This window comes from Salvelinus fontinalis, chromosome 14, assembly GCF_029448725.1.
Source record: "Salvelinus fontinalis isolate EN_2023a chromosome 14, ASM2944872v1, whole genome shotgun sequence".
Lineage (NCBI taxonomy): Eukaryota > Metazoa > Chordata > Actinopteri > Salmoniformes > Salmonidae > Salvelinus > Salvelinus fontinalis.
The window spans coordinates 24,731,954-24,752,848 of NC_074678.1; the positions used below are offsets into that span (position 1 = coordinate 24,731,954).

At 42.7% G+C, this 20,895-nt stretch overlaps 1 pseudogene; it reads right to left on the minus strand.

Moving 5' to 3' along the window:
• Nucleotides 1-5,860: 5,860 nt before the first annotated feature.
• On the minus strand, nt 5,861-20,444 carry LOC129869673 (transmembrane emp24 domain-containing protein 5-like; annotated as a pseudogene).
• Nucleotides 20,445-20,895: the final 451 nt, after the last annotated feature.

A 20,895-nucleotide genomic window follows, 5' to 3' on the forward strand; every position in this document is an offset into this window, starting at 1 on the left:
TATATGGCCAATATACCACGGCTAAAGGCTGTATCCAGGCACTTCGTATTGCGTCGTGCTTAAGAAAATCCCTTAGCCATGGTATAATGGCCATATACCACAACCCCTCAAGCCTTATTGCTAAAATATACTCTCCTCGTTCCATCATCAGGTTAGTAAAATAGACACCTTCTCCTAAACAACTTGTCTGTAGGTTCAAAACATTGAGTTTGTTGTTAGTAAGAGGCCGTCATTGTCTTGTGCAGAAAGGAACAAAAAAGGTTGGAGAAGAGCATCAATGACATTCTATAAATTAAAAATATTCATTTTATTGATTAATCTCCCATGGTGATGCTTGCATGAGCATCAGCTAAAATACTTTGACACAAAGTGGTGGGCAGAGACAGACCGTGGCAATACAACCCATTGTAATTGGCTTAGAGAAGCTGTAACTGAGACGGAGGGGGCTTATAATGGCACAATGCAAGACCCCTTGAACATCACCCTGTTATCGTATAGTAAGTTACTCTCCCATTGTAAAAGTGGAGAAAGAGTGGATACTGCCGCACTGTATTATTGCTTATTTAATATCTGAGAGCAGGGATAGGTTGAAAGCCAGAAGGGTTTACTACAAAGCAGGTTCAATAAATTATCCTGTTGACATTTAGATATGCCCATTTCAAGCATATATAAGTTTAGCATTCTTAAATGAAACAGAAAACCAATCGCTATCTGTTTATTTATCAAAGTTACCTGGCTATTTCATTGAGCATGCTTTGTGGTACACCCTTCAGTCCGAGAGGTGAACAAGTCATGTTTTGTTTTGCGTGAGCAGTTTGGTGTCCAGCCACAAGATGGCGGTGTGGTATTACTCATCAACACAGCAGCGCATTACGTATTTATAGAAAAACTCTTTTGTAACATAGATAGCAGTTAGAGAGAGAAATCCGACTAAATTTGTCAGCAGCTCCAAAATGTTGGCACATATCTCAGTGCATCAACCACATCTGTATGTTTGTCAAAGTGTGTATATGACAGAGCTACAAAACAATAAAATAAAGCCAAATAACAGTCAATTAGATGATTTCCCAACCACTCCCACCTCCTTCAGTCACCCGCAACCCTTTTCCCACAAACATTCCTGCCTCTTTTACCCCCCAGTGCAGGGTGTGATTGCTGTGATGACACAGCTGTGTGTTAGATAGCATTCTATTTCTGTCACAAGAGAAAAAGAGAGCGAAAGGGGCAGGGCAGGTTCAATTTCACTTCTGCCTGTATGACTGAAACCTGACTCTCCTGTCGGCACTAAGTCTGACAGACCATCAGGACAGAGTTATAGTAGGACGAAAAGGAGGGAGTAGAAGAGAACAGCAGTGATTTAGAGAGTTACATATGGAACCATTCCCTTTCCCCTACTCCACTTCTCTATTCGCTGGAACTGGCAGACAGCAGCGGTTTCAATGAAGAAGTGTGTGGATTTGAGTGTGTGTAAGTAAGAGATTGTGTGTGTGTGAGAATTACTGTGTTTTTGAAAGAGAGTGAGGGTGAAAAGCCATGTGTGTTCTGCCTCAGTGTTGCTGTCCACTCCAGCCAGTGTTTGGAAGGTGTTACGTTCCCCAGTTTCTGTGTTCTGTTTTGTATTTGAGTGTGTGTTTCAGGAGATGGCTTCCTGAAGTACTCCCCAACCAGCTGATTGGTCAACCAGGCTAATTGGTGATTGGAGCTGACCCCGCCCCCTCGTCAAGAAGCAGCTGACTAATCACCATTGCCACCTGAAGATAAAAGCCAGTGTTCTGCCCAGGAGAGAGAGATGAGATAAGGAGTAGAGATTTGGAGATTGAGAGAGAGAGAAAAATTAGATTGTGATATAGTGTTGGTTGTGTATCAGAAAGTGTGGTATGTACTGTTGTTGTTGGTAGCAGTTTTTCTATGTCCTGTGTTTGTGAGTGTTTGTGAAATCGCTAAAAATTACTCTGTTTCGTTTGTTCCCAGGGGGGAAGGAGAAGGCACTCTGGGAGTGCTTAGGCAAGAGGCCCGAGGGCATACATATACCCGTAGTATATTTACTGTCTAGGCACACTAGGTAAGACCTGGGCGGACCACCCCCTGTATTTTGGTTAGGGCACCAGGCGGTGTTAAGTTAGGTAAGTGGGTAGGCAGGTTAGATAGGAGAGGGGGAACTTTGATATTTACTTTCTTTGCTTTGGTTCCGTCCAGCCCCTTCTCCCCATATTACCGTGTAAGAAAATAAATCCAAGTAAACGGTAAAATCTGCTTTTGTGTCATCCTTGCTCGCACCTACAGTCCATACCTCTTGCACTTCAGAGAGTTGAGTTATAGCAGGGAGTTGCGTTCCCTCTTCTCAGAGGCGTGCGTAACATAATGGGGGCTCATCCGGGATACCATTAAACCCACCGGACCCTGATGCACTGAGCTCTCTGTGGTTAGTGATTGAGGTGTGATGGTAGGTTGTGAGTTTGGATGACTTGTTTAGTTTGTGTGTTCAGTAAATTGCTGTGTACAAGGTGGCTGCCTCAGCCATCTCCAAGTTCATTGATGCGCCCTCTATTGATTGTTTAGTGAGGTTTTGAAAAGTAGACCTTATAGCTATAGCTGACCATTATGGATTTGTTATCCCTGAGAAAGCCCTAAAGGCTGAGCTTTTGGTGCTAGTCAGGGAGGGTTTAGTGAGAGAAAGAATTTTCTCATTGAAAGGAGAGGAGACGGGTAGATTTTCCAATGCCAAGTCGGAGGACAGGGCAGAGGAAGGGGTTGCTCGTACCCCCTTTACATTGCCTCGCTTCGATCCTTTATCTTCTGCTTCAGGTCGTTCAGACTGGACCGCTAGGCTAAAGGTGAGGCTGGCCCGGTTAGAAATGGAGCAAAAAGATAAAGAGACAAATGCATTTTGATCTTGAAATTAGGAAAATAGAAGCCGACAAGGAGGTGAGGATCCGACAGCTAGAGCTAGATGCTGGCTCCGGTACGACTCCAAAAGCTGCTCATCATCAAGCCCACTTTGATGTAAGTAAAAATATAGCTTTAGTCCCACCATTCCGAGAGTCGGAAGTTGATTCCTATTTCTCTGCGTTTGAGCGTGTGGCCGCTGCGCTGCATTGGCCACTCGAGGTTTGGCCTCTCCTGTTGCAATGTAAATTGTCTGGGAAAGCCCAGGAAGTAGTAGCTGCTCTCTCCCTGAAAGACAGTTTACACTATGATACAGTTAAAACTACCGTGTTGCGGGCTTATGAGTTGGTGCCTGAAGCTTATAGACAGCGCTTCAGGAACCACAGGAAACCCTCTCACCGTACTTTTGTTGAGTTTGCTAGGGACAAAGAGTCTCTGTTTAATCGATGGTGTTCAGCCAGCAAAGCTAACACCTTTGCTGATATTCGGGAGTTGATGCTGTTGGAGGATTTTAAAAGTAACCTCCCTGATAGAATTGTAGTTCATTTAAATGAACAGAAAGTGGTGACATTGGCCCAGGCAGCAGTGTTGGCAGATGAGTATGCTTTGACACACAAGACTGTCTTTGGTGCACCTCGTTTTGAAGGTAGACTGATTATGTCATCAGTGCCTCATTCAGGTCGTTTTTCCTCTGACAAGTCTTTTCATGAAATCCGTGAATGTTTTCACTGTCACCAAAAGGGTCACGTGATTGCGGACTGCCCAGTTTTGAAAAATAAACCGAAACAGTCCCAATCACCGTCCCCAAAAAGGAAAAGTTTGGGTTTAGTCAAGTCTTTGGCTCGTCCGAGGTATTGATTCAGCATTTGAGAAACCGGATCCTGTTTATGCTCCGTTTATCTCTACCGGTTGTGTTTCCTTAACTGGAGAACAAGCTGATCAAAAGCCAATTAAAATCTTACGAGACACCGGGGCGGCGCAGTCAGTAATCATTACTGATGCTTTACCCTGGTCTCCTGAAACGTATTGTGGCTCACATGTTATATTACAGGGGATAGAGACAAAAACAGTACCTGTACCATTACACTGGGTCCACTTAGTGTCAGACTTGGTATCAGGACGTTTCCGTGTTGGTGTAGTGTCTACACTGCCAGTAAAAGGAGTCACATTGCTATTAGGGAATGATATTGCTGGTGGTAACGTTACTCCTGTGTTAGAGGTAGTAGACAACCCAGAAATCAAAATTGCAGATGAGAAATTGGTCCAAGCATTTCCACATGTTTTTCCTGCTTGTGTGTTAACGAGGGCACAATCTCGCAAGCTTGGAGATGTGGTGGATTTGGCTAGTTCCATTTTTGAGAATGTTGAAGTAGAAGACAATGCACCGAGTATTACTTCTGCAAGTCCGACAGTTTTTACTCCTGTAAAAACTAAGGCAGGGGACTGCGAAATCGCACCCCAATTACATTACATTCTTTTATCTGTCACCCCTGAGAAGGTGATTGAATGTCAAAAAGGAGACACCAGTCTTAGCAAGTGTTTTGCTTCGGTAATTTCCATTGAGGAAGCTAAAACTAGAGAGACTGCCTACTTTATGGAAGCAGGAGTTTTGATGCGTAAATGGGCAGCTCATGACACTGTTAATGACTGGAGTGAAGTGTGTCAAGTGGTTGTTCCTACACCGTTCCGACAGCAGGTGCTGTCACTCGCCCATGACCAGGCGTGGTCTGGACATTTGGGGATCACAAAGACTTATAACCGGGTCCTTCGTCATTTTTTCTGGCCAGGTTTGAAGTCTGACGTGGTCCAATTTTGTAAAACATGGCATGTATGTCAACTCACTGGGAAAGCGAATCAAACAGTTCCTAGAGCACCGCTCTACCCGATTCCTGTGGTGGGGGAACCGTTTGAAAGAGTGATAGTTGATTGTGTAGGTCCGTTGCCGAAAACCAGGTCAGGTAACCAGTTCCTACTAACAATAATGTGCAGTGCTACTCGATACCCAGAGGCTATTCCTCTCCGTACTATTACGGCTAAGACTGTGGTGAAGGCACTGGTGAAGTTCTTCTCTACGTTTGGACTCCCTAAAGTAATCCAAACAGATCAGGGATCCAACTTTATGTCCAAAATGTTTTCAAATGTGTTAAAGACGCTGTGTATTTCCCATCAGGTCTCAAGTCCGTATCATCCAGAGAGTCAAGGGGCTCTCGAACGCTGGCATCAGACGCTGAAGGCAATGCTACGCAAGTATTGTATGGATACCAGTACCGATTGGGATGAGGGGGTGCTCTTTGTCCTATTTGCTATTAGGGAAACGATACAAGAGTCCTTAGGGTTTAGCCCTGCTGACCTTGTGTTTGGACATACCAAGGGGTCCGCTGAAAGTGTTGAAGGAGCATATCTTATCTCCTACACCCAGTAGCGCCCCTAAAAATGTGTTGGATTATGTCAGTAAGATGCGGGAGAGACTGCACGCCGCATGTGCGTTGGCCCAAAAGTCTCTTTCCTCTTCGCAAAAACGCATGAAGGTGCATTATAACAAAAAGGCTGTTGGCCGTTCTTTTGCACCAGGGGATCAAGTTTTAGTTTTGTTGCCAATTCCTGGCTCATCTCTGTCAGCACGTTTTTCTGGACCATATCTGGTGGAAAAGAAACTCAGTGACACAAACTATGTGATAAAGACCCCAGATCGAAGGCGTTCTTCCCGTGTGTGTCATGTTAACATGCTAAAAGAATATTATGTACGTGACTCTCCAGACAGCTCCTCAAGTAAGCCGGTCCAGCCCGCCGTCTCCAGTGTGGCTGCGGTGGTGCTGAAGCCTGGCTGGGACCTAGAGGAGGATGGGTTGGAGTTGGGGCTCCGCGAATGTGGTTGCTGACGCTCTATCACGGGTTTACTAACTGGGGAAGCGTTGGTTTTTGTTATTACAAACTGTATGTTTGCAATTTTTTGTGGTGGGCGTGTTACGTTCCCCAGTTTCTGTGTTCTGTTTTGTATTTGAGTGTGTGTTTCAGGAGATGGCTTCCTGAAGTACTCCCCAACCAGCTGATTGGTCAACCAGGCTAATTGGTGATTGGAGCTGACCCCGCCCCCTCGTCAAGAAGCAGCTGACTAATCACCATTGCCACCTGAAGATAAAAGCCAGTGTTCTGCCCAGGAGAGAGAAATGAGAGAGATGAGATAAGGAGTAGAGATTTGGAGATTGAGAGAGAGAGAGAGAAATTAGATTGTGATATAGTGTTGGTTGTGTATCAGAAAGTGTGGTATGTACTGTTGTTGTTGGTAGCAGTTTTTCTATGTCCTGTGTTTGTGAGTGTTTGTGAAATCGCTAAAAATTACTCTGTTTCGTTTGTTCCCAGGGGGGAAGGAGAAGGCACTCTGGGAGTGCTTAGGCAAGAGGCCCGAGGGCATACATATACCCGTAGTATATTTACTGTCTAGGCACACTAGGTAAGACCTGGGCGGACCACCCCCTGTATTTTGGTTAGGGCACCAGGCGGTATTAAGTTAGGTAAGTGGGTAGGCAGGTTAGATAGGAGAGGGGGAACTTTGATATTTACTTTCTTTGCTTTGGTTCCGTCCAGCCCCTTTTCCCCATATTACCGTGTAAGAAAATAAATCCAAGTAAACGGTAAAATCTGCTTTTGTGTCATCCTTGCTCGCACCTACAGTCCATACCTCTTGCACTTCAGAGAGTTGAGTTATAGCAGGGAGTTGCGTTCCCTCTTCTCAGAGGCGTGCGTAACAGAAGGCCACAGTTCTGGCAGTTTGGCACAGACAGCTAAATCAGAATCTCTAAGGCGTATCAATAACCTACTCTAAAATAAAGTGTTTCGCAACATGACTCACAGGTCACATACTGGAAGACATGACACAGAGACAGGACAGTCACACACCTCCGTGTCTGGAAGAAATAGTTGAGGTCACATTACCATATTAAATTAGAAATACTTGTTCATTTACGCTTGCTTTTAAACACCAATAACTGAAGGTCTGGCTGGTGTCTCACCCGCCACTGATTATTAGATAGATAGAGCAGATACCAACACAGACCCTCTGACCATCAGCAGCTAGACAGAGGAGAACAGAGCAGATGAAGAGACTGGATGGGTATGGCATTTGTGTCTGTAAGGATGTGTGATGTAACGTATGAGTGTGTGAGTGTTGTACATAAAAATCTGAGTTACAATCTCATCTTCAACAGTCCTGCTCGCTATTGGCTGGCAGGTGTAGACAGAGCTGTCCGTCTCTCCCTGGCCCTTCCCAGTGGGCGGGGTGTTACGTGCGCACGTGTCTCTTGTCCTCAAACAGCGCACGGATGCGGTAGACCTGCACTCCCGTCACCAGCATCATCACCAGCATGTTGGTCATGGACCACATGTTGACCCGGTCGTAGTTGGACTCCTGGAGGTTGCGATCGCGAGCCTCAAACGCTTTGAGCACCGTCTGTATCTGAAGGCTCTTCCCCAGCCGGGCTTTAACACTGTTAATGGTGTCCTGGAGAGCCGAGAGAGATAGTAGTTTGGGTTATTGTCATAGTCATAGAACCATCCTGGAACTAGTATTAAGCAATACACTGAGTAGAGAGAGTAGACTAGACTTCAGGACCATGCAGATTATAGATGTTACCTAGAGAGGTCCTAAGGGACCAAGGCAACAGGACACGGTGGAGAAGTGGTGGGTGCATGTAAACAAATCTGACAAGTCGGTGAGTCCTCTCAAGGGACCACAGCTGTGATTTACACTTCCTGGGGGGGGTCTGGAAGAAAGATCAAACCATTCTGCTCTCAGGTACGTGTGTGTTGTTGTGACATTGATTGCTGTGGTGCTCTGTCTCTCTGACCTTCTGCTGTTGTGTTGGCAGCGTGTGTGAGCTGGGTCAAAGTGACACCACCTTTGTAGTTGTGTACTCTGTAAGCTGACGTGTTGTAATTCCAGGCATCTCTACCTCTGAGTAGTGTTGTCACGATACCAGAACTTTGACACCAATACCAGGTTTAGTATCACGATACTCGATACCATCACAATTTTAAAAATCTATACATTAATGAATCAATTACACAATCAATCAACTACATAACATCATAATGGTAATCATTTACTTGAATGGTCTATTAATAAACTGGGTTAATCAAGATGTAGCCTAGGCCTATATACACAATACAGGTGAATTCATAGGTATTCCAGTGAAATAAGAACTTACATTTTAGGAATAACCATTACTAAGGATCAGAAGTGTAGATGCTTCCTAAATCTTAACCCTGTTATTCAAAAACCCAGCAGATGCTACACTGAACAAAAATATAAAACACAATATGCAATCATTTCAAAGAGTTGACTGAGTTACAGTTCATATAAGGAAATCAGTCAATTGAAATAAATTCATTCGGCCCTAATCTGTGGATTTCACATGACTGGGAACACAGTTATGCATCTGCTGGTCACAGATAAAAATTAGAAAAATTAATGTAGAGGCATGGATCAGAAAACCAGTCAGATCTGGTGTGACCACCATTTGCCTCATGCAGCACGACACATTTCCTTCACATAGAGTTGATCAGGCTGTAGAATGTTGTCCCACTACTTTATGGCTGCGCGAAGTGGCTGGATATACGTGGGACCTGGAACCCGCTATCGTACACGTCATTCCAGAGCATCCCAAACATGGTCAATGGGTGACGTGTCTGTTGAGTATGCAGGCCATGGAAGAACTGGGACATTTTCAGCTTCCAGGAATTGTGTACAGATCCTTGCGACATGGGGCCGTGCATTATCATGCTGAAACATTGAGGTGATGACAATGGATTAATGGCACGACAATAGGCCTCAGGATCTCGTCACGGTATCTTTGTGCATTGAAATTACCATCGACAAAATGCAATTGTGTTCATTGTCCTTAGCTTGCCTGCCCATACCATAACTCCACCGCCACCATGGGGCACTCTGTTCACAATGTTGACATCGGCAAACTGCTCGCCCACATGACACCATACTGCCCAGTATAGTTGAAACCGGGATTAATCCGTGAAGAGCACACTTCTCCAGCGTGCCAGTGGCCACGCAAGGTAAGCATTTGCCCACTTAAGTCAGTTACGACACCGAACTAGTCAGGTCAAGACCCTGGTGAGGACAACGAGCACACAGATGAGCTTACCTGATACTGTTTCTGACAGTTTGTGCAGAAATGATTTGGTTGTGCAAACCCACAGACGATCCCGCAGTTGAAGAAGCCAGATGTGGAGATCCTGGGCTGGTGTGGTTACACATGGTCTGCGGTTGTGAGGCCGGTTGGACATACCTCCAAATTCTTTAAAATTATGTTGGAGGCAGCTTATGGTAGAGAAATTAACATTCAATTCTCTGGCAACAACTCTAGTGAACAATCCTGAAGTCAGCATGCCAATTGCACACTCCCTCAAAACTTGAGACATCTGTGGCATTGTGTTGTGTGACAAAACTTCACATTTTAGAGTGGCCTTTTATTGTCCCTAGCAGAAGGTGCACCTGTGTAATGATCATGCTCTTTAATTAGCTTCTTCATATGCCACACCGGTCAGGTGGATGGATTATCTTGGCAAAGGGGAAATGCTCAAGAACAGTAATGTAAACAAATTTGTGAGTATGGAAAATGTCTGGGATCTTTTATTTCAGCTCATGAAACATGGGACTTTACATGTTGTGTTTATATTTTTGTTATTTTTGTTTGACCTTTTTCTTACATTACAAAAGGAAATTGAACAATATTTTAACACAATGCAATACTCTACCAACAAAAAAGCTGTTAAAATTCTAAGTGTGTGTATGTCCCTTAAGGTCTTTGTGTAATGTGATATTGTACCCCCTAGCCCAACTGTCCTTTGTATATTATTTATGTATACTTGTGTTCCCCGTGTACTGTTGTATTATTGTTTCAAAAAGTACTATAAATCACCATCTTGACTGGGAGAGACGTGAGGCGGGGAGATGAAGTGAATTAATAGCGTTTTTGGTGACAATCAGCAATACAATATTTTGCATTATGGTTTGCATATTATCACAAAAAAAGGTACTAGGGTAGTGAATTGATGTAAGCTTGAGCTGTAAGCTAGCAAGGAAAGCTAGCCTACAAAACTGGAAGCTACCGGGATCTTGCATTGTAAAATGTTCTAGCCTGTAATGGACATTGTTTTGATAACAGTTATTAACAGTTTCAACATTTCTACATGCCGTTTTGCATTATTTAAAACTTCTGTGCAGCATAAGTGGTGGTGCAGCCCATTCTCCCAGTGAGTAGTGGTTCCTCAGGACTGGCTAGAGCTAGCAATGGGTAAGTGGAGCAGGCACGGTTAGGGCTGTGGCAGTGACCTTTTGTCATCCAGTTAGTGTTATGCAAAATACTGTAACAGTATAACTTTATGGCGTCCCCTCGCACGCACCAGGGACCCTCTGCACACTGCACACATCAACAACGATCGCCCACGAAGCATCGTTACCCATCGCTCCACAAAGGCAGCGGCCCACTACTTCTAGGTTTCAGAGCAAGTGACGTAACCGACTGAAAGGCTGCTAGCGCGCACCACCGCTAACTAGCTAGCCATTTCACATCCGTTACATCATGATAATTGACAAATAATTAACATAAACAAGTTTAGCATATCCAGGCCTCCACTAATACAAGCTGCTGATGAAGCCTTCAGAACATCTACATTCAACTTAATATACACCATCACAACAAATCCATTGTTTATTTTAGTCAGGTCTAAAGAAACATTATGATATGAAGACAACGTATTTCAGAAGAACATGTTATCTGGCTATGTTCCATGCCATAGGCTTGTTCATTTAGCTGACAAGATATGCATAAGTCAAGTGCCATTATTTTATATTATATGATTTTATAGTAAGAAGAATATATTTGAACTTAGCTGAATAAAATATAAATTATATTTTTCCCATTCCGGGGGATTGCGCATATGAAATGACTATGTTGAGCGTACAAGTGCTAATTTGAAACAGGTCCTATACGAAAGATTTAGTTATTTGGCTACTTTAGTTGATTAATGATACAAATCTCAGAATGTCTTAGAAATCGAAACATATATGGGCTGCATGATGCGACTATAAGCTATTGATGATTTGAGAAAGTCGCCTGAGGCTGCCTGTGTCTGAGGCTGCACAGCTGTTCTCTCATCACGTGACCATATTTTCTCCCATCAAACTATTCTCAATTTAATCTTGTCTTTACTAATACGTAAAATGACTTTCGATTTAGAATGCCCCATTATCAAATAGGCAGGAACAGCCACAGAGGGGAAAATAAGTCATCTGTATGCACTCGAATAGCTGCCGCGCGCTTTCCAGCCGGTTCGTTTTTCAATGGTGCTGGGTAGGCTACTTCGGTTTTATTGCGGAGCATGTACCTAATATGAGCAGCTGAGAAGTAAATAAATAACACTTATTTCACTCCACCCGTCAAGTACTGTTTGAGGAGCATGATCGCTGCGCAACATGTGATATTCCGCCCAAACTCTGTATGCCGTGGGCTCTCCAACCCTGTTCCTTGCAGATACCCAGTGCTTCATTTGGGGAAAATGTGACACATTTTGGAGTATAGGTTTGGCCAATCACTAAATCACTATATTTTTTTATTATTATGTTTTTCTGCCATGCATAATATTGTATAATAACAGCACAATCACAAGCTTGGCTTCATATATAGGCCTAATCCTATGCATATACATAAACTCTAATATGCTGATGGCTGTTTTGAAAGAATCATCTCCTTAGAAAGCACTGCCCATTTCATTGTGTTTGGCTTTGAAACAACATCCACGAAGACCATGTTTTACACTCAGTGGTTAAAGGGACATTACAGCCCTGAGTACCAGGCCATTAGCGACCTAATGGTCGTTAGCAAGTTGTGTACTACCAACACATGTCCAGAGTGCATAAGAAGAGATTACCGTGGCTCAACGGTCATGACTCATGACTGCTGGTGTGGCAGTATTACGGTCACCGCAACAGCCCTAGGCACAGTGCTCTCGCGCTGAAAGGGGACATTGGCTGCGACATGATCCTCTCTCAATCAGTAGACGACATGAGAAACATTTGGCAGAAGTACCCAAAGTAACAAACCTTGTACTACTGAACCGTTTTTGGGGTTCTAGCACTGAGAAAGTACCTATATTTCAGTATACTGTGCAACACTGGCTCAGAAAGACAGGACAGATACCAATGTCAACAGGCTTCAGACAAGACCCAGATTCTTCTGCCCTTCTGGTCACACACCACTCTACCATTACTAATGGGCATTTTCATGTAAAAGGACCAGTGGCGACCAGTCATTTAGGCAGAGCCCCACCTGTTTTGCTATTTTGGCATTAATATGTGTCACATATCAGTTTGCAAACAATGTAAAAAAACAAAAACATAATTGAGTTAATAAAGCCGCATACAAACATGGTCTCTTTTTGCTGTCTTGAGTAAGGCAGCTCCAACATGCAGGTGTTTCAGCCTAGCTTAGTGCTTTCTTTGGTGGTGGTGGTGGTGGGGCAGCCATCGGAAAATACAAAGCGTAGGTGTTGGTAATGTTCTCTAGTTGCACCATGATTAGCTCAGTGTTCTGTCACTTGTGGGGACAGTACATCACCGCCAAGCAGTGGCGATTTTAGCTTGTAAATCTTGACGGGGCAACAACAACAAAAACAAGTGGGATGCATGCCACCAAAGCCACTACACAACACTAAACAATACATTCATTGCACTATAACGTTGACAAACGGTCCCCACAAACTGTTAGGGCCTACGAAAGCTGTCCCAACAGCAGTCCCAACACCTTAACACTGCTACACCTGGCAGTCAGCGGAGCCTTGTCTGACAGCAAAAAAGTTCATTGAGCCTCATTTACTGCCTTAAAAAAAAAAACATAGCTGATATGGCTGACTTGCTTAAACAAAATGTGGTTTCTACTGACAATTGAGATGTACAAACTATGGCATAAGGGGACGACAAACGGATAAGAGACATTCTGTAATTTTCGGTTAAGACATTAATGAGCGTGAGACAACGGACGTAGTCAATATAACTATTTGTTCAGCACTTTTGAAACGTACAGCCCCAGAATTCAGAACATGGGCCGTTCTTACAGTGTACTCCCTGTACAACAAGTCAGAACCGTAGAATAAATAAATGGGGCATATAAAACAGACAATGAAAGCTCTTACAATATTCAATGATTACATTTCTCTAAAACAGGTTATAGGCTATATGTGCACCACCAAGTTAGAACAGTAGGCGAAATTAAGGGGTGAAAATAGACCAAATTATTAGGGTGAGGCACATTGAATGCCGTTTGGGTCTTTGCGTGTGTAACGTTCATCTGAAGAAGTGGACCAATTTGCGTAATTTGTGATCATCATATTTATTTAAATGAGAACCAGCAACAAAATAACAAAGTGAAACCAAAACGAACGTACCGTTCCGTAGGCTACAAGAGCTGTACAAAAACAAGATCCCACAACATAGGTGGGAAAAAAGGCTACCTAAGTATGATTCCCAATCAGAGACAACGATAGACAGCTGCCTCTGATTGGGAACCACACTCGGCCAAACACAAAGAAATACAAAACATAGAATGCCCACCCCACATCACACCCTGACCTCACCAAATAGAGAAATAAAACAGCTCCCTAAAGTCAGGGTGTGACAGCGTGTCAAAAAAGATTAATCATATATCACTATTTGACGCGTTAATTAAGCTTTTGATTTGACACGTCAAATAACACAATTCTATTATAGAATGTTGTGTGTGCTGAATTTGCACGTGCAAGCCAAGCGCCACCACTACTATCAGTAGCACTGTCAAAGCTGTACAAAAAATGTTTGCAAACAAGCACACACCAGCCACGAATGATGGGTTTACAATACCACGTTGGTGAAAATAGAACAAATTATTAAGGTGAGGCACATGGGCTACTAACAGCTTACTACACAACATACATTAGTATTACTTTCTTAGCTACAGTATACATATCTCCCTTGCATATGACATCATTTTTGCAGCCGCATACAATACCTTTTTGGACTCACCTTGAAAGCTGGCATGGAAAACACACAGCCACTCAATTGAATAGCAGACTACGTTAGTGGTTGCTTTGCAATGCTTGCAGTTAGCCAGTGATTCCTAACAAACCACTCATTGTTGAATTTGCGATTTCCAACTTCTTGTGTAATCTTTATGTCCAATGACCGATGAGCACCGATACATTTTATGTATAATTTCTCTTCATTATGTATCTTCATATGACAAGGCAAGCCCCCCCCCAAAAATGATTTATATATATCCATATTTACGCATTTCTGTGTAGTACAGATCAGGGACCGATGGTGAAATTCCGTTACCGGGTGTAAATCCACTTCACTTATTGTAGTTCATATTTTCAAAGTCAATGCGTCATGTCATAGCTGACACCCCATTATTTTTGCAGACATCATTCAATCTTAATTGGGAGCAGATATTTAAGAGTTTTTGGAAAACGTGGACACAAAAAACTGAGGTAGATTATACGCAAATTATGTAACCAAACTTTGCATCTGCACAGCTCTTCCAGTAAATGTGTTTCTGTAAAACGTTCAGTGTAAATTGTAGTAGTAGTCATTGTGCATAGAGTTGTATGGTTTGTTAAACTCTGTTAAACTTTGAAATCAATATTTTTTTTTGCCATATATTTTAAGTAAAAAATGGGAGTCTGCAATTCTGTTACAGTGGAATTGGCCTAATCTGACTAACACATGGATTTTTTCCCAATGGCTATCCACAGGGATTCCTTTTTGACTATCCAGTATCCCTTTCCAAGATCTTCAAAGAACATGTGTGAATTCTGTGAAATGTTATGTGTGAAATCGCACCCCCTCGCATGATGTAATACACATGTTGGGTGAATAAAACGCACCCTCCATGATGCCATACATGTATAGTGTGTGTAAAAGCAAAGCATGCTTCCAGGCCTAGCTAGGACTACAACTCCATCCTTTTCTAGAAGTTACGCACTTGCACACTCCCTGTCATGGATTTCAAAGCATAGGATTGGTGTAAGCATTGGTTGGAGGGTTTCCACCATTGTAAAATCCATGTGAGAAAGTTTAAGTACACACTTCAGGAGAAGGGTGAAGAATCAGCATGTAGCCTAGATGTAATATAAGCACAACCCCTCACCATGATGTCCTCCAGCTTCATGTCCAACATGTCGGTCCCATGGACGTACTCCTTCCAGTCCTCTGGCTCCTCCCCTTCCTGTTCAATGTTGTCCATGAGAAGCTCGAAGAAGATGATCTTTCCGACACAGCAGAAAACGAGTTGTCAAAACAAAATATGTAGTCTCCATCCTCCGTCTCTACACTAATGGAAACACACCGGGAGAGAGAGTGAGAGCGAGCCCAACTCCATGTGAGTGTGTATTTCACACTTGCGTGGTGTGTGTGTCTTACGTGTATACTCCGTCTGATTTGCGGTGTTCGCTGTACAGAACGTGTCCAGTAGGAGACGACAGTGAGAAGTCAACATCCAGACCTGCTCCGTCCAACACCTGAGGACACACACAGACAGGTGGGAAGGGTGAGAGACTGATGAGACAGACTAATAAAAGGAGAGCGAGAGAGTCAAAACAAAACTACATCACCTATTGGCTTGCCTCGTCAAATAAAAAGTTAAATAAAAAAAATACATTGGAAAACAAGCACAGAGCAAAATGCAGTGTTATCTGGCCCTAAATCGACAGTACACCATGGCAAACAAATTATTGATGATTTATAATTGATGTTGTTACTGATATTGTTAATGAATCATTCCATTTCCAAAGTATGCTTTTGTCAGCTTCCCTGAATGAGACATTAGCTCCCCTAAATGCAACAAAAGTCCAACTTTCAGGGGGCTCTCTAAATTATGCTAATTTAACCATGCAGTGGTAATTTTGAAAATAAAAGCTTCCAAATGAAACGAACAATGTCATTGTTTAAGCTATTTATTTCATTTTTTTTGCACTTTTAACCCCCTTTCGTGATATCCAATTAGTAGTTACAGTCTTGTCCCATCGTTGCAACTCCCCTACAGACTCGAGAGAGAGGCGAAGGTCAAGAGCCATGCATCCTCCGAAATACGACCCTGCCAAGCTGCACTGCTTCTTGACACACTGCTCACTTAACCCAGAAGCCAGCCGCACACTGTCCAGTTGGCGACCGTTGTCAGCTTGCAGGCGCCCAGCCCCCCACACGGAGTCACAAGAGCACGATGGGACAAGGAAGCCCCAGTCGGCCAAACCCTCCCCTAACCCAGACGACGCTGGTCCAATTGTGCGCCACCTTATGGGCCTCCTAGTCATGGTCGGCTATGACACCGCCTGGGATCGAACCCTGGTCTGTAGTGACGCCTCAAGCACTGCAGTGCAATGCCTTAGACCACTGCGCCACTCGTGAGGCCTCAAACCATTTATTTCTATATGATTACACAAACCGTCCTCCTGTCCACGAATGGTACTGTAGAATTCTATAGCTAGCTAGACAGCGGCGCTGTCCACTCTGTAGTGCTGAATTTCGGCCTAAGCTGAGCTCTTTTAAATGCATAGATTTTCCTTTGTACATCCTAATTTTCACCATTTGTTTGCCATGTGTCCTTTATAGAAATAGCCTTTATTCCAATGCATTATATTCATCCGTTGATTTATTACCGTTCGCTTTTGTCAGTCAGCTGTGCTCACAACTTTGTTTTTCCAGGTGCGCGTGGGTATTGGTGTTCTCTGTGCCGTCCGTGGCCAGAAGAAGTAGACCATTTATTTAGCTTGATTGTTTTCTATCAATATTTGTTTTCAGCTGATGGTAGACAATATCACTACAACTAGCCTACACAGACACCAATGTGCTTCCAATCCATCCAACAAGTATACACAGTGTACAAAACATTGGGGACAGCTCCTAATATTGAGTTGCACCCCCTTTTGCCCTCAGAACAGCCTCAATTCGTTAGGGAATGGACTCTAAAAGTTGTCGAAAGCATTCCACAGGGATGCTGGCCCATGTTGACTCCAATGCTTCCCACATTTGTGTCAAGTTGGCTGGATGTCCTTTGGGTGGTGGACCATTCTTGAGACACACAGAAAACTTGAGCGTGAAAAACCCAGCAGGGTTGCAGTTCGTGACACACTTAAACCATTGCGCCTGGCACCTACTTCCATACCCCGTTCAAAATTGCTTACATTTTGTCTTGCCCATTCACCCTCTAAAAGACATACGTACATAATCCATGTCTCAATTGTTTTAAGGCTAAAATAATATTTATTTAACCTGTCTCATCCCCTTCATCTACACTGATTGAAGTGGATTGAACCAGTGACATCAATAAGCTTTCACCTGATCAGTCTGTCATGGAAATCGTACACTCAATATACGTTAATGACAGCAGGCAGTCAACAGGCAGTTGGCTTTTTCAGTCACAACCATTAGATTTTGTATTTGCATAGGCCTACTTTATTTTGGATTTGTGTGCCCATGAGAACTATTTTCACGGCGAAAGATAATGAAATGTTATGTAAGCATAGTTACACTAGTGAACTTTCTGAGATCTCCAAGATCCAGGATTCATACAGGTTAAAGTTCTAACTAAATGGTTAAATGCTTAATAATGACAAATAACACTGTCACAAATGTCATTCATGTAAGGAAAACATGGTAGTGTTTTGTGTCACATGATCTGTGAAGACTCCAAGCATTCAACTAGTGAATTATGGACAACTCATGAACTAGGGTGTAAACATGTTTTGATTCATCTCATGTAGGCCTATTATATTGAATGTAGGCTACCTGTTCTGCATGTATTCATGTGTGTACAATTGCCTCGACTGAGAGGGTAGGTTACTGCCAGTGGTGTTGGCCTAGTGGAGGGTAAACAGTTTACCCACCTTTTTCAGAAAAATGCATTAAAAGTATAGGGCGTGTTACTTTTTTCACCACAACCGGCAATTATAGTTTACCCACCTATCTTTTTTACCACTACGTCACTGGCTACCGGTAGACCTATTAGAAGTTCATGGTAAAACACATTGTAGTCTAGTAAATTGACCGTGTGTGTTAGGGTGACCATCCTGTTATTTCACGGGACAGTTTCAGCCCCAATTCAGGTGTCCCGACTTATATCAGGCCACAAATAATGTTAATTTGTCAGCAAGACACATCAATCAATGCAGGCCCAATCAATGGAGGCCTAATCAATGACAATCACTGAATGTCATTTGGCACACTTATTGGTGTTTTGTAACAGATGTTCATTTCCATTCATCAAATGGCACGAGTGTACATGCAGTGTACTGTTGTGATGCTAGAATTATTTTGTGGACGAACATGCACAGGTAGCCCACTTTAAGTGATTTGTTTGAAAATCAGATGAAAACCATGACTGGCTGTGTTCATGCCACATTAAAAGGTAATCAATGTTTACCGTTAAATTATGTCTTTATTATCATTATTATCCTCTTTAAAAAATTCACCCAAGAGACCACCCCGAATGTCACAGTATAATTCGCACTCAGAAAGAGAGAGAGGTTGAGGAGAGCTGGTGCTGAAAAGTTGTAGAACAAGCAGAGGTGCTTCACAATGTCCAGTCCAAGAACAAGGCCTATTTTCACTAGTGAAATATGGTTGGATTGAGTCCAATCAAGACAATAAGTGAACAGGCCAGTCCCTGGTGCCTGTTTCTCTACAGTTGCATTACTGGTTCACTATTTCCACATATCTCTGCCTCCTTTGTTACTCAGGAGCAAAGAATGACAGGGCTTCCAAACTTTAATGTCTAGTTATTTGAGTATTTCCAAACACAGACATTGAGCAGATACCATGAAGTACTTAGAAATTAGTGTCTCCACAAACTAAGGACATTATCAGTTTTGTTCACACTCCGAGAGCAGAGTGCTGGGCTACAGCATGCCACAAAAATAGCTTGTCTATGGTGGTAGCATGCTACAGCTAGGCTATCCTACTGTGATGGTATGACAATCCGTTTATGTCAGAAATGTTTAAATATTTCATAGAAAATAGAGGTTTTACCAGACTTCTGTGTTGAGATTTGTGATTCAGGGCCACTACTCAATTGGAAACATTTTAAACACATCAGCAGAGCACAATCTAGTGCTAGGCCAATGAAATAGGAGTAAGAGGAACCACAGCCTAGGATGGAATGTCATTATTAGAAATTAACTTTATAGCCAGTTCTGGTAAAAACGAGTTTCTAAACTAGTATGATGGCATAATTTCAAAATCACATAGGCCTATAGATAGTGTTTAATACATTTACAATACATTTAATTTACTTCAACCTATTCCACAACTAGTTCCTAGGTTCTGGATTCAGATACGACCAGTGGTGTAAAGTACTTAAGTAAAAATACTTGAAAGTACTACTTAAGTATTTTTTGGGGTATCTGTACTTCACTATTTGTATTTTACTTTAACATTACTATATTCCTGAAGAAAATTATGCACTTTTTACTCCATACATTTTCCCTGACATCCAAAAGTACTTGTTACATTTTGAATGCTTAGCAGGGCAGGGAAATTGTCTAATTCACAAACTTATCAAGGGAAGTGGTCATCCCTACTGCCTCTGATATGGCGGACTCACTACGTATTTAAAACCAAATACTTCTAGACTTTTATTCAAGTAGGATTTTACTGGGTGACTTTCACTTGAGTCATTTTCTATTAAGGTATCTTTACTTTTACTCGTATGATAATTGGGTACTTTTTCCGCCACTGGATACGACAGCGCTAACCACAATCAATGATGGGGTATGCACATAACATGGGACTTCTTGTGGAGTCATGCGAGTAGTACTAGTAGAGACGTCTCCAAAGCTACCCACATGAGTTATATCAAGTGTGCTCATTTATAACTTTGTGTTCACCCTTTCCCCATGTAAAACCAATCTTATAAACCCCTGGCACCTGATATTCTATCTCCAGCGACGCGTCCTTCTTCATGGTCTGGAAGAAGCACTCCTTCCGTCCTGCGGGGAGTGTGAATGTGAAGTCGCTGACCAGGGTCTGGGAGAACGCGGCCACCAGGAACTTCTCAGACACCAGCACCAAGAACAGGCACAGTAACACCCGGGCCACATCCATGGTCTCCCGCTGCCTTCAACTCTAGATTTTGACTCCGTAAAGAGACAAGCTCTCGATAAGTGCTAGTTCAATTCGTGTTCGTCAAAACTTAACTTATGATGACCAGCTCACCGTTCGATGGCAATCACTATATGAGGACCCTGCCTTTTCAGAATGGAAATCGTTTTCGCTCAACGAGTTTTCATGTTTGAGATTTCAACCCAGCATTTAGAATGTGAGGCTCTAAGCCTCAGTGCCTCACATTCTAAATGCTAGGTTGAAATCTCAAACCTTTTCTTATTCGTTCATGTATTTATTGGTGCATAAAATATATTTGGGACACATTCTGCGTGTATTATGTTACATTTAACAAAAACGTTTATACAGGCAGTTCTCAGAAGACGCAGGTATCCGTTGTATGATGGGCAATGTAGTGTTTAAGAACAAAAGACGGCATCCAACGCTGCTCCCAAAGCGCACTCGTCTTTACAACATCAGGACCGTTATAATACCTATTAAACCTAGCGGTCAAACAGGGAACTGGTTCACTAAAAATAAGTGTGTGTTTTGTGTAAATTTACCTTGGCGTGATGTTTTGATAGCCATGTAAATCTCGCTAGGACAAAGTGACTTATCAAGGATTGTTTTAAGGTGGAGATATGGTTCTTCTGTTGCAGTCATGCGCAATGTTCTTGGTTGGTCATCAATCGACAAGATAATTGAAAAAAACATGCTTATTTTATTTCATAATATACATAATTTAAAACGGCCAAGTTCTATTCACAACGGTATTCAGTTGGTAAGAGACAGACATTCCGTAAATACTAGTTATAGATTGTCCACCATCTATCTATACGTTATCCAGACAAAAAAGAGAAATAGGCAAA